At 49.2% G+C, this 13,982-nt stretch overlaps 1 protein-coding gene across 1 annotated transcript in view; it reads left to right on the top strand.

Moving 5' to 3' along the window:
• The window catches only part of POU2F3 (POU class 2 homeobox 3), a 74,251-nt gene that overhangs the window by 28,125 nt on the left and 32,144 nt on the right, over positions 1–13,982 (top strand). Inside the window, 1 exon segment of the mRNA XM_032472372.1 lies at positions 537–571. The gene's annotated coding sequence lies outside the window, so the exon portion shown is untranslated.

Below are 13,982 nucleotides of genomic sequence, written 5' to 3'. Positions count from 1 at the left end.
ACACTTACTTTTTCAACCCAACATTTATTATGAAAGGAAAAAGATGAGCAAAACAAAGAATGAAAGTTGAGAGGGGGATGGAAACAGGAGTGACACCTGTCTACTCTACCTGACATGGTTTAAGTGTCATCACCTCTGGAGGGCTGGGATAGCAGAAGGGCTTCTTGCCTTCGATAGTTACTTTAGGATCCGTGGCTGGTCATTCCTTGCTTTTCCATGAACGTGTGTGTCACAGCCTCTGTCTGAGGGAGCTCAGCAGAAGCACTCTGGGGCAGCAAGTTCTAATCCCAGTAGACACCGTGTGACCTTGGACAAGTCAGTCTCCCCTTTCCCTGGTTACCTACCTCCCTGAAGGAGATTTTCCAAGGACTCTTCCAGGCAGCAGGATAAGCAGGAAGAGTCTGGCCACAGGGCAGGAGGCAAGTGTTCTTTTTCAAAATAGAGACTGAGCCCTTCCCAACATCCTATTTTCCTCGAACTTCAGTCTCACCCAATCCTGCCAGCTGCTAATGTTTTCTTTTTTTCATCTCTTCTAGGAAATGATCGAAACGGCCTAGATTTCAACAGGCAGGTAAGGACATTCAGAAGAAAGCCTTTATTCTATAGATTTGGGGGGTCACTTATATTACATCACATGTGGGGGACACAAAAAAGATTAAGGCAAATTTAAGGGTGCTTGTTCATAGACTCATAGCTTTCAGGATTGGAAGGGGCCTTTCAAGGGCCTTTTCATCCAACCCCTCCTCCAACCCATAATCTGATGTTGGGGCCACCTCTTCACTATGCCCTCAGAAGAGAGCTGGTGACACAGCACCTATGCAGGACTAGCTGTATGTTGGGTGTGGTCCAGAGTCTAAGGCAACAGCTCTTTTCCCATCAAAGCTGAGCAGCCTCTTGGGCAAGTCTGTTTGCATGGACTGGCTGTGCATAAAGGAATTGATGGCGGTACAAAGGATGGAGGGTTGGGCTTCTCAGGGACCTCCTGATTTAAAAGAAAAAGAGAGAAGACAAAACAGGAGAAACAGAACAGAAAGAGCTCAGGAAGGAGGGCACAACCCAGGTCAGCGGGACAATGTAGACACAAGCTTGGTGCCTTTAAATGAAACCAGGTTGGGAGGTTCAAGTTAGCCGAGGAGGGTTTAAGGCAGGGGAAGGTGGTGTTGGGTGGATTACAGGCTGGATGGATGTTGATGGGTAAAGAGAAGGGTGATGGAGGGAGACAAAAGTTAGGCTGGTGGGAAGACGGGGCAGTGAAGGCTAGGAAAGGATGTGACATTAGAAGCAGCCGGTGGGAGGATTTGGGGGAGAAGGAAGTCTTACCTGGAGACAAGCAAGAAGCAACAATGGGCCCTAGAGTGCAGCAGAGAGGTGAGAATTGGAAACAGAGTCAGAAGGCCTGGGTTTGGGTCCCGTTTCTGCCGGCCTGCAGGTGGGCACCCAGGACTTCTCAAGCCCCTGCGTTGACAGTGATGCCCTCACACTTCATAGCGAGGGAGACCAACCCACGTCTGCAGACCCCCAGGCTCTGTGCATGGTGCTTGGGCAGTTTATCTCATTTACTTCTTCTCGCTATACACCAAGCATGACTGTCCCCCTTATACAGGTCAGGAAATTGCCTCCCAGGCAGCGCCACCTTATTTGGCAACAGGTTTGAGATATTAAGTAATTTGCCGAAGGTCACACGATCAGTCACCCGGCAGAGCCAGGACTTGAACCCACATCTCTTTGGCTGCAGAGCTTCTGTTTCCCATGATGCCTTGCCGCACCCTCCTCTGCAATCTCTCAGCTCCCTCCCCCTGTCCCTAGGGAGAGGCCTGGGAGCCAGCTGCTGAATGTGACCTCACCGTGACTAACTAGGAGGGAACAGGAGGTGGAGGGCGTGGGGAGGGGAGGAAAGAGTGTTGTATCAGAGCAGCCTCGGTGTCTGATACAGTGAAGCAGGTGGCAGTCACAGGAGAGCCAAGGATGAGCCGCTGCCCTTGGGGATGCTCAGGTTGGAAGGCCCCAAGCCAGTGGGTGCAGTTGGGAACTGCAGTCAGGCTCTGGGTGATCTGCCATCCTGAGGTTGCAGGAACAAGGGAAGTTGGTTCATCAGGAAGTTTCATGCTGAACCTGTTCATTTCCTGGTCCCAGGAAAGCAGCCTGAGCCTGTTTGGGAGATAATTGTGAGACGACCCATGAGCCCAGAAGCTGGGCCACCCTCAGTCCCCAGGGAAGAGAAGACAGAGCTAAGAGGCAACAAGTTACGCCCAGATCCCTGGACAGGGAGTCAGAAGGCCTGTGTGCCAGTGCTGCTGTGACTCTACACAATCCTCTTCTCCTTTCTGGGCCTCAGTTTCCTTATGATAGCATGAAGATGTTTGCATGAGATCATCTCTAAGTCCCCTGCAGTGTGTATGGTACGGTCCCTTCAATTTTCTCATGCTGTGTTCTGTTTGGTTTGACTTCCACTTTCCTTTCATGTTTTTCTTTGAAGTGAAATGGGGATGAGTGTCCATTTCTTCACCCCGAGCTGTAGAGAGTGAGGAAGAATGTGTCACATGGAATCTTTCCAGCCTTTATGATCTTGTGTGATCCAGTGAAAGGACTCTTTGAAATTTAAGGGGCAGAGACAGAAGGACTCAGCAGGCTGGATCTGGGGCCAACCATTCACTCTTTGAATATTTAGTCATTCCTAAGAGCTGGATAGAACGTGTCATTTGTAAGAAGATAAATTGCAATGCATTCTGCAGGGAATTCTGTAAGAGACGTACGAGTACCAAGCTCTGGGATGCTGCCCGACAGTGTCACCAAAGAGATGTTGTCCAAAGTGGGTGACAATGGAAGAGTAGGGAGTTCGACTGGCAGAAACAGGCAGCAAGAATATTCCAGGCATGGGAGACACTGGAGTGAAGCTCACTGTTGTAAAAGGGAACTCTGGGAAGATCAGCACTGGATGTGATGTTGGAGATGAGGCCGGGTCAGATTACGTTGAACTTGGAATGGCCAGCGAAGAAGCCTGCATTTTATCCTGTGGGCAGTAGGGAGCCACTAGGCGTTTTCAAGCATAACCAATTTCATTTAATGGAAGAGCATTAGAAGGGGGTTTGGGTGAGGAGGGGAGGAAGAATGAATGAAGGACCGATACAGGCGAGGCCTGGTGGGATGCCATTGAGGTAGGAGGAAGTGGGTAATGCCAAGGAGAAGGGTTAAGCACACAAACGTAGAGCCAGACGGCCTGGGTTTGAATCCTGGTCTCAACACTACCTGGTGGCCCTTGGGCAAGTTCTTCAACGTCTATGCTCCTTAATCTCCTCACTTGTAAGGTGGAGAGAATAATGGTCCATCTCTCACAGGGCTGTTGTGAGTGTGTGTGTATGTGTGTGCACGCATGCGCACACATGTACCTCTAAGACAATGTCGAGGACCTGCATACTGTAGAGGCATTTGCTGTTATGACTCCTATGTTGCCATTATTATTCCTATGTCAGAAGGCATGGAGAGACTCAGATTCAAGGGATATTTCTGGTATAAGATCAGAAGGATTTTGGCAACAGGTTGGTGTGGACAGGAAGACGGGGAAAGGTCAGGCATGATTCGTAAGTTTCTAGCTTGGATGCTGAGCATTAGTGGGACTGCAGCCAGAGATCAAGAGGACATGAGGTGGAGCCAGTTTGTCCAGACGATGGGAGGAGGAGGAAGGACAGATAATGGGCTATAGATGCTCAATATACGATAAGAAATTCGGATCTAGAGCCCAGCAGACAGGTCAGGACTCAAACTGAGAAGTCACTGTCAAATAGTGTTAACTGAAGTGATGGGAGGTCAGGAGATCACGCAGGGAGGCTGTGCAGACTGGGGATGAGAACCCAGGGTGGACCTGGAGGAGAAGGAACATGGGAGAGACAGCCTGGGGAGCGGGTACCCATAGGTGAGACTAAGAATGAGCAGTTAAAGGGACAGGAGGAGAACCACACCCACAGAGGAGAGATTTTCATGAAGGTGAGGATAGCAGACAGCATCAGAGCAGGCAGAGCCCACACTGCGGAGCCCACGCTGAAAGCGGTCACGGTTTGGCAGTGCCGTGAGCAGTGATGGCCTCACGGTAGCATCTCTAGTGTCCATGGTGAGAGCAAATGCAGTTGAGGGGTGAGGAGAGGTTAAGAATTGATGGACTTTTTAATGATGGCCATTCTGACTGGTGTGAGGTGATAACTCACTGTAGTTTTGATTTGCATTTCTCTGATAATTTAGCAATAGTGAGCATTTTTTCATGTGCCTCTTGGCCATTTGTGTGTCTTCACTGGAGAATTGCTTGTTTAGGTCTTCTGCCCATTTTTGGATTGGGTTGTTTGTTTTTTTTGTTATTAAGTTGTATGAGCTGTTTATATATTCTGGAAGTTAAACCTTCGTTAGTCACATCATTTTGCAAATATTTCTCTTCGGTAAAAAAAAATTTTAATTAAAAAAAAAAGGAATAATGTAGACAAGGACTTGAGAACTTGATGATAAAGGGATGGAGATGTTGGCCTAATATGGAGACAGTGTAAGAAAAAGGTTTGGGGGGATGAGGGATCCTGGTGGGATGCGGGCCTGGGGAGAGGTAGGAGATGCTGTATAGGAGACAGAAGAGAGAGTACAGGGGTGGAGAGGTTAGCCTAGAAGAGAAGAAGGGCTCTTCTGAGAGGCAGGGAGGGCTGAGTGCCCTGTCAGCGAGGTCAGGAACCCCAGGGACAGCCTCCTGGTCACAGAGTTTCTCTGTTTCCATCTCCTGCTCTTTGGACCAACAGCTAACTTCAGAAGAACATTAGAAAGTAGAATTGGCTTAAAGGGGCTTGGAGAGCCCACAATGACAGATGCACAGCTGGGCAACCGCACCCTGCTCTGTCCTGGTGACTTCTGGGCCCTTTGTCACCCAGGGCCGTGGGTGTCCACCAGACACATCAGAGCAATGTCTCCATCTATGCTATTAAATTCTGTGTTGCTAGAAGCCTTCAGAAAAGTTCTCTGAGGCCAGTAGAGAGTCTGGGGCAGGCTAACAGGTGTCTTTGTCCCTGAGCTTCCTGCCCGCAAAGCTGAGAGCCAGTGGCCTGGGATGCTGTCTCTGCCCCAGACCTAGCAGTGTTCTTAGCTCACCTGCCCCCACGACACATGGCTCTCCTGTACCTCTCTCGGGACACCCATATCATCCACTTCAGAGCAGTGGCTCCACTTGCCCCCATAGAGCATTTAATTTTGAATCAAATGGAGTTTTCCTTCCTCGTTTTCTTGCCTACGAACTACTTTGTTTCTCTGGTCGCTCCCAGCATGCATTGATTGTAGCGTTTAATCAGGTCAATGGGGCATCTTCTCTAAAGTCAATGAAATGCAGTCTAAGTAAAGGTCTCTAAGGATTCTGAATGATGGAGAGGCTTATTCAGGGAGACCCATGATGGAGTCACAGGGGAGGCAGGACCAGACTCTCAAGCCACCAAGTGAGGGTCTGCAGTGATGGCAGAGTGAGCCCCTCCCCCAGGCGCCCAGGGAGCAGCCTGAGAGCCATCACCTCAGGAGCTGAGCGCCAGAGGGCGGGAACTAGTTGATGCATTTGACCATTTAGTTCGACAACCTGTGCTTGGCTGGGTAGTGACAAGCCAGAACATGGTCCCTGCCCACAGGAGCTCCCAGCTGGTGGGAAAATGCAGCAGAGGCAGCGGAGGAGAGGGAGCACTCCCGCACTGTAGTAATGTCCATGGGGCTGGTTCAGGGAGTCTAACGAAGCTGGGCAGATGGATAGAGCCAGGGTTAGTGGATGCAGGAAGCCTAAGGGAGAAAGGCCCCGTGAAAGACCGTAGAGGGTGAGAATTAAGATTGGCGAAACTCTCAGTCCTCAGCTTCAAGATCCAGCTTCTGGTCCTACACTTCCAGGTGGAGGCAGGATTACTGGGGGTGGACCAGCAGACTAAGAGAAGAGGTTGACGAGTCAGCAAACCACATTTTGCTCAGCGCTAAGCAGTGGGGTTGGGTTTTGGAATGTTGGTATGTAACACCCCTCTGTTTTTCCCCCTCCAAGGTACCAAAGCAATTTAAAAAAAAATAGATACAGGAGCCTGACAGCTAGAGCTGCAGTGGGGACATGGTTTTGATGTGTAGCCACAATGGACTTTCAAAGACCTTGCTCCAGAATTAAATACATCCACCCCGGCACAGGTAGCTGGTGGAGAACAGACCTTAAAGTACCCTCCTAGCCAACAGGCAGGTCCCAGAAGGGGCCAGATCACACACACCCACTTCTCAGCCTTATCAGATCTTGTGTCCCTTGTAACAAGGATTCTGTAAAGCCCCCTTAATATTCTAGAATGAAATTTATAGAAACCATATTTGAAAATTGGTAAGATACTCTAATTTGAATAACAGGAGAATGAAAAATGATTTCAAATTTAATAATATGTATTTCACAAGTAAATCCTTGGGCGCACTCCCCTGGAGGGTTTCATGAGATCATAGGGTGCTTGCACCTATATGAATGTGACGCACACAGGTATAGTATACTATATTGGCAGCTCAAAACCATGATTTTCCAAAATGTTAAACAACTCTTGGTAAACTTCCAAACAAAATAAAATATAATCTTTCCTCAGTTTACACAGAAAATGGCATCCTTGGAAAAAGTCAGTGCATATTATTAAAAGAGTGCGAAAGATGCTGCCTGCATAAGGACTGGCATTGGGTCCTAGGCGCATGTGACTGTAGGCAGGCTATTTACTGATACAAATGTCCGGTGGGCACTTGAGAGTTGTACGGGACACGAACAAGGGTCTCTTGTTTGGTACTGTCTCCTGCCCTCTGCCTGGTAAATGCAAATAGAACCTCCTAATTATTGACACTGGAAGAAACACCCCACAGATTTCAGAGAACGACTTCCAGGTTTGCTGTCCCCCCTCCTGAGGACAATTGACCTAGACCTTCCGGGGACATAGGTCACTTCTACCAGGAGGCAAAGGGTGAGAGGATCCTTCCACTCAGAAAGACAAGGCTGTGGGAAATGGAGGTCCCCTGGCACTGGGAAAAAGCACCCCCATATGACACACACAGACCTGCCTTCAGAGAACTTACTTGCTACCCAACAGAGAGACAGGTGTGAAAAATTCCTTAAAATGTCAGAACAAGGGCTATGCACTGCCTCAGGAGGGAGTAATCTGGGCTTATTGAATGACTAGGTAAACGTGGAGCAGAATTTTCAGGCAGGAGATGACTGGTGAGATAAAAATGATTCCTTTCTCCAAAGTGATCTCCCCATTGTAGTCAAGATAATATAGCAATAGTAATATTTATCGGATCCTGCCTGTGTGCGGGCCCTGTGTGCAATATGCTTATTATTTACTGTTCCATTTAATACTTAGAGCAGCCCTGTGGGGGAGCTGGGATCATTCCAATTCTATAGATGAGGAAACTGAGGCACTGCGGGCTTAAGGAATTTTCCCACAATCGCTCCGTGCAGAAGTGGGGAATTTAAAGCCAGCCCCCATGGTTCTCCCACTCCTTGGCACTGCTCATCTTGGACGAGATGGTTCCAAGGAGTGGTTGAGCCCATTGCCCGTATTGGATCAACCTCTCTGCGTCTCACATTCCTCATCCGAAGATGAGAACCGTCCTAGTGCCTACTTTCCAGGCGTGTTGTAAGGTTTAATTACAGTGAAGATCTATAACTTAGAACAGGCTCTGACATACAGTAATCGACCAGTAAGTATTAGCTGCCATTACTGTCTGGTGTATGAGGACCCATCATTTTCTCCTCCCCTTCCCTTCCTGGATGGTTGCTACACTGGGCTTGCACAGTTTACGTGGGCTGTGGATGCTACTAGAAAGGTGGTTTTGTTCTGAGATCTATGATCTCTCAATCTACGCCTCCCCACCCACCCCAAGCTTGGGTGGGAAGCAACTGGTGAGCATCTTTGCTTTTAAAGAGGTGGGAAGTTGTCCTCCTTTGCCAGCCATGCTCAGTTCTTTGGCCCGAGGCTCAGATGTCAATTGTCTCCTGTGTATGGCCTGGACAGCAGCCCCAGTAATGGATGGACCGAACCTTGTTGAGAGCAGGACTGTGAGAAGCAGCTAGGAATGGGAGCAGCTGGGGCTTCTCGGGGCTTCTTCCTATCCCTAGAACACCCTGGTTTATCCAACTGCCCTCCACACCAACACAAAGCCCCTCGGGGCATGGGGTGTGGGCCTAGCACACACAGGCTCCAATACAGACGGAAGCCCGGGGGTGCCTCTGGAATGGGAGTGGAGACCGAACGTTCCTCTCCGCTCAGGTGTGGGTAGAGAGCAGTGAGGACACAAGAGGAAGAGGAAAGCTTCAGAACCGCTCCCTGATTCTGCAGGGATCCAAAAGTGGGTTTTCTTTGGAGATTTTAGTGAGTTGCCTTTGGTGGATATAGACTCTGGTGAGACTAAAATCAGAGCCAGCTCTCCCCCATCTCATGCAGGAGTCTCTTTGGAGCAGGGGTCTTTAAAACGAAACTGGATTTGGCCCCAGTGACAGAAGTTAATACCATTTATTCAGCCCTGAGTTTAAAGGCACTGGGCCACACCCTTCACATTCAGTATCTCATTTAAACCTTACAGCAACCTGGAGGAGTAGCTTTTGGAATCCCCATTTTACAGATGAGGAAACTAAGTCTCAGAAAGGTCAAGGGACTTGCTTGGAACCAGGATTCAAACCAAGGATGATGGGGTGTGCCAGGCACTTTACATAGAGTCATGTCTTATTTGATATTACTTAATCTTTATGGCAGCCCGGTGAGGTAAGCATTGTTATTCCCATTTTACAGCTGGAGAGAATGTAGCTCAGAGAGGCTAAGTAATCTAGCCGAGGTGGAGCTCCTCTATACAACAGGCCTGTCTGACTCTACACTGTCACAGGCTGCTTTTGAGAGAGACAGAGAGATCCTGCAAATCAATGTGACCACAAATTGCCCGGAGCCCCTCACTGACATCTGCACGGTACTTTTCCACAGGTCCCGAGCCCTCTCACTCACAGTGACTCCCGCAGACCTCTCACGGCTGGGGCCTGTCAGCTTGCATGGTAGAGATGCTATCTGCAGGCTCGGGGAAGGCTGCCAGGGAAAGGGTGGGGTGAAGCAGGGCTCCCACCCAGAGGGTTCCCCTCGCCCCGGGAGGAGAAGCGCCTCCCTGGGCCTGTGCGTGAGAAGAATGCAGGGAGGAGAGGAGTGTTTGCATATGTGTGTACCTGCAGGGCAGGGGTGGGACCTGGCTTTCTCTTTGCCCCCAGTCAGAGGGCTGTCCAGGCAGCTCCAGGAACCAGGAGAGTCTCCTTCTCTCAGAATCACAGCTGCAGCGGAAAATCAGCTTTTCCACCTCAAACTTCCCTCCCCTAGTCCAGGCTTTGGAGGCTGCTCTCAGAGCCCAGGAGCTGCTTCTAAGTCCCTGCTCAGTTCCCTCCCGGGCCACATCCCACTTCACGTCCCCCTCTGCTCCACAACAGGACAGGCGACCCTGTTAAGCCAATAGGTTTCAGCTCTCACAACAGCTGTGTAGAGCGAGTGTTGTCATCCTCATTTGACCGGGGAACAGAGGCTCAGCATGAGAAAGTGATTTCAACTGAGTGGCAGAGCTGGGGTTTATTCAGTTTACCTTTATTCAGTGCCTACTTGATGACGGGCACTGTGTCCAGCACTCCCTCGTCTGTCGTCTCCAAATCCAGATTGTTCCACTAAGCGGCTGTCCCCATCACCCCTGGGCCTCTGTGTTCAGATGCAGTGTCAACAGTCCCCTCTGTCTTCCCCGCAGGCCGCTAGAATCCCCTTGGTCCCAACTGCCTGGTTCACATCCTGTTTTGTTTTTCTTTCTTGGCAGCCCCTCCCCTGCGTTGGCATCTTTTAACATTTTCTCCGCAGACATTGCTGGCGAGGACCACTGCAGGGTGTCTGGTTTTAGGCTTGGAGGACGGTGTAGTGCTCAGAGGTCCGGCTCTGGGGTCACGCAGACCTTGGATTTGAATCTCAGCTCTGCCAACAGGAGCTGTGAAACCTGGTTTCTCACCCTCCCCAAGCCTCAGTTGCTGCCTCTGTAAAATGGAGGGAAATAGTAACACCAACCTAATAGTAATATTAGGAGGAGTAAATAATTAGGAGTCAGTGAGAACTTGAGTGTAGACCCTCTGGGACACAGTAAACGCTCAATAAACTGGGCTACAGTTGCTGTTGCCGCAGTGTTGGTTCCAGCTGTCCTGTTTCACATCAGCCTGGCTCCAGGTTGCCCTTCCTGTTAGCTCTGCCCTTGGGAGGCCCTGGAGGCGTGAGCGTCACCTTTTTCCAGGTGGCAGTTCTGCTCAGACTCCCTCCAACTGCTGGCCTTCCTCTGAATGCTCTTCCCTGTGCCCTTGAACCTGACCCAGCCCATTACCAGAGGAATAATAAGTATACCAGGTGTCCAGGTAAACACAGGCATGCCTCACCATACCTAAAAGGGTGGTTCCCGACACCGCGTACACAAGTTAAAGCTTTATAAACGAAATCTTAACTTTTCTTCACTGAGAGACTGCTATTTAAAGAAATATTAACTGAATGTTTTCAGACAACAACGAATGCCCTTTTAGGTCAGTTGGAGTCAAATATCACAGGGTTTGCTTAAAGTGAGTTATATATTAATTTGACTTTTCCCCTGATGATGTCTTCTCAAAGAAAGTGGGTGATCCTAGCAGGGAAATTCTTAAACTTTACCCCCATCACTGTGGATGGATTCATCTGAGGGCTTGGAAATGGGTTTTGAAGGCCATTCAGGCAGCTGGTAAACTGAGGCCCAGAAACATCTGGACACTCAGACCCTGGGGGTAATGTTGATTCCTGCAGGGGCCAGTGGCGGAGTGCTTCCGTGCGCCTATCCCTGGGCTGCAACCCCTGCTTTGGGAACCAGTATTCTGTGTTCCTTTGACTCTCACATGGATGACTTGACTCCCAGAGGTTAATATTTGCTCTTTCCCTTCCTCACCAAGAGGAATGGCCGCTAGGGTAAGAGCCCCCAGGCCAGAAAGGGTTAACACCACTGGGAGAGGGAGATAGTGCAGCTGCGCAGAGACAAGGAGTCCCTTCCTCTCAGAAGTGAACCAGAACCAACTTCCTTTCTGAGGATTTGGTGCTTTCCCTTACTCTTGGCCTGGTGGCACAGAGGACAGCTTCCTGGCTAGCAGGGCACTCCCCCAAGCCTGGCCTTGCCTGAGGCCTGGGAGCTATGGACAGTTTTCTGGCATAAAGCAGGGTGGGGAGCAGCAGGAGCTGGCTTTCGGGACTTTGCCCAGGATCTAGCCACTCAGCAGGGTCCCGGCATTCTCAGGGCAGGCTGCCCCTTCCTGCGTGGGGAGGGCCCTGAAGGAACAAGATTAGGGGAGTCCAACCTCACTGGAGGCCTCCATCCAGGCCCCTTCCTTCCCAGGTCCTAAGCACTTCCAAGTACTGCCCAGGTGCCTGTAAGAAGCAATGGAAATCCTCTTTGAAATGATGGAAGTGTCCTAAAGGTAGGGAGGAGCAGAGGAAGAGGGAGGCATCTCCGCTCCACATTGACTGAGCCCTGACACTGGCCCCTACCTGCACCCTCCCTCCCCATCACCTGCCAGGCTCTCATTCATCTTTCCAAACTCAGCTCAAATGTCCTGTGTTCCAGGTAGCCCTCTAGGACCATTTCCTCTGCCTCCTATATCTGTGTGGGTCTGCCCCTCCTCCACCAGACTGAGAAATATTTAAGGAAAGGATCTATATTGTATTGATTACAGTAGAGCAGTGCCTGGCGCAGAGCAGACATTTGCTAAGTGTTTCCTAAGTAAATGGATTGATGGACAGTTGGAGTGAACCTGTCTGCCCACCCCTCCATCCTGGGTACCGTGAACCCCCATCTCTGCCTTCAGGACCTTCTGCTCTTCATTCTCCTCTGCTCCCTCTCGCCTTTCTCCCAGCCAGTGGGCCACAAAAACTCACCTCTTTTCCCAGGAAGGTGAGCTTGTTGGGTGTCAGTGTGCAGTGGGTTCCATCCAGTCGTCTCTGGTAAATATTTTCCAACTCTGCCACTTGCTGGCTGGGCCCCGGGGACCTGTTGGCCGAGGCATCTCAGTTGTTTGCTCAGTGGGTGCTGAGTGCTAGGGCCTACCCTCTAGGGATCCAGCGTCTGCACATAGGGCTCTGACCAAGCCAGTTTTCTAAACCCTTTGAGGGTGAGAGTTCAACACCAAGCTAGGTATCTCAAGCTAGAAGAGGCCCCTTACAAAGCCCCTTAGGGAGGATTGACGCTCGCCAGAGACTGCCTTCTCTTGGCCATTTCAGTGGAAAGTGTGATTGGGCATATTCAAAGACACGCAATATCAACCGTGGAGACAAATTTGGGTTGAGCTTCCAGCTCTAGAGTGAGTCAGAGACACACAGACTCTGAGGGCTAAAGAAAGGGTCCCTTTGGTCACCTGCTCCCCGTTCCCAGAAGGGATCCATATGTCTGCTGTCTAACACCGGGGTCCCTTCTTCCTTCCTCCTGTCCTACGTGTTGATACACTGATTTATTCATAATGTAACACCTTACCACTAAGTTTTCACTGTCTGCAGTGACATTTTAAAAAGAAGAACACATAGCAAATTTTTATGAAGCTAAATGTATTCAATTTTAGCAGTCTTAGATTTTGCATTTTTTGGTGTTAAAATATGAATGGCATATAATGAAATGATGGTCTGACTAGATAATACTGTTTACTTTAATATCTTATTTGGTAAAATAAAGCGGCACTGTCTTTTATTTTAAGAACTCTGCAAAAAAAAAAAAAAAAAAGAGAGAGAGAGAGAGAGAGAGAGATTCACTTGTCAGGAACCGCAGAAGCCTAGGAACTAGTGATTCCAGCCTAATGCACCTGCTGGGGCACACGTTCTGAAACCCCTGACAGATGGCCCCTGGCCCCACATCTCTGCCAAAGCTTTCCTCACTGCCCAGAATGCAACCCCCTCCAGATCTGAGCAGGTTGCAATGTTAGGTCGTTCTTTCTCCTGTTAGACCCCGATCGACCTCCCTGTGACGGTCATTCCTGTGGTCGTCACTCTGTCTGCCTTGGGTCCAGGGCCTGAGGGTATCCCCTTCACTTGACAGCCCTTCAGTATCTGAGAAGAGCTCTCAGCCCTAAATCTTTCCCCTTCCGTGTAAACGTCCAGAGTTCCCTCAGCGATTCCACGGAGCAGGTCTCTGATTGCCCTCCTTAAAGCAATTACACACATAATCCATGAGTACTTTCTTATAAAAATATTTAATAACAGAGACGGACAAGGAGACTTTTGCTCCCTGTTCAGTCTCAGCCCTCTTCCCAGCAGGAATTTCTGTTATCCGTGTGGGGTTTACATGCCTAGAAGTCTCATCCTTCTGTACTTGCAGGGATATGGGTACAAACGGAAATGTACAAATGTTTGTGGAGTTTAAAAAATGCATATATATGTATATAAGTATGTCTGTATAAATTATACTGTATGTATTCTTTTGTGACTTTCTTTGAAATTTAAAAATAAGATTACTGGATTATTTCATGGCAGTACCTACAGAGTTGATGATGATGATTGTTAATGACTATATTAATATTTTACTGCTTCCATGTAATTTGACTGTTCCATTGCCCTGTCAATGGACATTAGGTTGATTCAGATGTTTTTGTACAAGGCTATGATGAATGCCTTGAACTTGTTTGTGTCTTAATGCCTTTGCATGTATAGGTTTGGGTCTGCCAATCACCCTCTTTACCTATAGTATCTACGAGTGTACAACATGCAATACTGATGACGTCTGGCTAGGCCAGAGCACAGTGGGACCCTTGGCTCATTCATTTATCCATTTACTCATTCGACAAAATTTAGTTGAGCACCGATTATATCTTTATTGTGCCCTGATTCCAGTCATTCCAAGCCCAGATAAGGCAGTGGCAGGCCTGTCCGCATGGAACTTAGACGGTCAAGTAGGGGAGCCTCCCTTCACATCCTCCTTTACTAGGA

This window comes from Camelus ferus, chromosome 33 (genome assembly GCF_009834535.1).
Source record: "Camelus ferus isolate YT-003-E chromosome 33, BCGSAC_Cfer_1.0, whole genome shotgun sequence".
Lineage (NCBI taxonomy): Eukaryota > Metazoa > Chordata > Mammalia > Artiodactyla > Camelidae > Camelus > Camelus ferus.
The sequence above is the reverse complement of the archived record's forward strand: the minus strand, read 5'-3'. Positions and strand labels throughout refer to the sequence as shown.